A 2,823-nucleotide genomic window follows, 5' to 3' on the forward strand; every position below is an offset into this window, starting at 1 on the left:
AATTATTATGTAATGTGTACATCTTAGAAATTGCGCATAGCGCAATTACGAAGCCCCGTACGACGTTCCTTTCAAATAAAACAAAACTTTCAAATAGCCCTAAAATTTTAATTTATTGAGTATAAATACACATAGGCCTAGTATCGGCCTCAGTCCGAGGATCCAAATTTAATTTTTTTTCAACAACATTCTATTCGGTATTTGATTACCTTCCAAATGAAACAAAAATTACGAAAAACGGATGAAATTTACTCGAGTTGTGTGTAAAATACGCATAGGGCCCTAGTAACGGCCTTAGTCCAAGGACCCAAATTTAATTTTTTTTTCAACAACATTCTATTCGGTGTTCGATTATCTTTCAAATGAAACAAAAATTACGAAAAACGGATGAAATTTACTCGAGTTGTATGTAAAATACACATAGGGCCCTAGTAGCGGCCTTAGTCCGAGGACCCAAATTTAATTTTTTTTCAACAACATTCTATTCGGCCTTTGATTACCTTCCAAATGACACAAAAATTACGAAAAACGAATGAAATTTACTCGAGTTCAATGTAAAATACTCATAGGGCCCTAATAGTGGCCTTAGTCCAAGGACCCAAATTTAATTTTTTTTCAACAACTTTCTATTCGGCGTTCGATTACCTTCCAAATGACACAAAAATTACGAAAAACGAATGAAATTTACTCGAGTTCTATGTAAAATACACATAGGGCCCTAGTAGCGGCCTTAGGCCAAGGACCCAAATTTAATTTTTTTTCAACAACGTTCTATTCGGCATTCGATTACCTTCCAAATCAAACAAAAATTACGAAAAACGAATGAAATTTGCTCGAGTTATATGTAAAATACACATAGGGCCCTAGTAGCGGCCTTAGTCCGAGGACCCAAATTTAATTTTTTTTCAACAACATTCTATTCGGCCTTTGATTACCTTCCGAATGAAACAAAAATTACGAAAAACGGATGAAATTTGCTCGAGTTATATGTAAAATACACATAGGGCCCTAGTAGCGGCCTTAGTCCAAGGACCCAAATTTAATTTTTTTTCAACAACATTCTATTCGGTGTTCGATTATCTTTCAAATGAAACAAAAATTACGAAAAACATATGAAATTTACTCTAAGGCCCTAACTCACGGTCCACTCACCCGATTTTAAAAAACTTTTTTTTCCTGGATTGGTATTGACAATACCTATCATTTGCCGTGTCATTTACATTTCCATCGTTTATTTTGCCATAAATATCACCAAAAGACCTTAAATCACTTAGGTGGCCCTAACTCACGAAGGGCCGACCCGAATATGCTGATCTTCGAACTTAGCCTCACTATTTTGACTATCTTTCAGGGAAAAAAAAAATTTTGAAATCGGATTTGATTTACTCAAGATATCGACGTGACGGACAGACGGACAGACGGACAGACGGCCCAAATTTTTATTGCGGATTCGTCATCTATGAACATAGGCAAACACTTTGCCCTTACCGTCTGCTTCGAATTCCATCAATTACACACGGCATCGTAATCCTATAAGCCCCTTCGTACTTCGTACGGGGCTAAAAATGCTGAACACAGTTATTGTACGTCTTGCGTAAGTCACAATAGTGATCCTGAAATGTCAACTACTAGTGACACCTATGTTCTAATAGATGAATCATACGATTTATAATTAACAATTGTAAAATCTCTCGAAAATATAGGTAATGCACAACAGGCCCATTGGCGGCCTAGGTGCTTGGAAAGCATCAGCTTTCCTGCCCATTTTATCCTATCCTATCCTAGTTAAAATTTTAAACGAAAGAATAGCGAACTAACAATCATGTCGTTTTACAGGTCATACAACTTACTGGAACGGCATCTACGAGTCCCAATTCTACAATTATTGTTGTTATTAATAAATGGGATTTATTCATTTTTTTCACAAACAAAAAATTTGCAATTTTGGACATAGAAAAGAGCACTCCTGCGAGTATTTTTAACACGTTATCTGCATTTTTTTTGAAAAGTTGTATTTATTATCATTCCAATTAAAGTGCCGAGTGGAATACAATTTTGGATTCTCCACAGGATTACCTGTTCAGACATACCTCACACGACGTTTTATGTCATGATTTGTCGATTTTATCTGCAGATAATGTTGCAATTCTTTATCGAACAGTCTTAGTCTAGAACACTGACAGAGCCACTTTGCCCGAGTGAAGACATAGATCATCAATGCTCTTATCAATACCCTCTCGTTTGTTTTGAGCATAATCGTTATCAATCGACATCATCGGATGAAATTGGAAATAATAGGAATAACAGGAGATATTAAATTCAACCTAGAAAAACACAGACCAGAAAATACTTTCAAGTGACTGGGTTTCTCTGGACTGAACTAATATTAAGCCGAAGTGTGTTTTCCAGCGCCATCAGACTTTCATCAAATTAGCGAAAATTCGTGTTCTTAAATCGACCTTTTCTCTTATGGCTGCAAAACGAAACAAAGAGTTGCCTTTTATTAGTAACAGAATTTTTTTGTTCAATTTAGTCTCATTTTTTATGCACCATTTAAGATGATGGAAGAAAATTATAAATGTCTTTATGTTGTTCATCTCCATAATGACATGGTAATTGAGAAATTGACTTGGACAGTCACGACAGGCTATTTTACATTTAATTGACTTTAACAGATCGATTCTAATTAAGAAATCCATAATATTTCCCTTGTTTAATCTTGATCAAAAATAGGGAGAAATGCAATTTTAACAACTTAAGTCTCGTCATGTTTACGTACCTATAGGATGCGCTAGAGGGTAGCAACCTAACTACATTAATTAA

Source organism: Bradysia coprophila, unplaced genomic scaffold (assembly GCF_014529535.1).
Source record: "Bradysia coprophila strain Holo2 unplaced genomic scaffold, BU_Bcop_v1 contig_151, whole genome shotgun sequence".
In the NCBI taxonomy this organism is placed as follows: Eukaryota; Metazoa; Arthropoda; class Insecta; order Diptera; family Sciaridae; genus Bradysia; species Bradysia coprophila.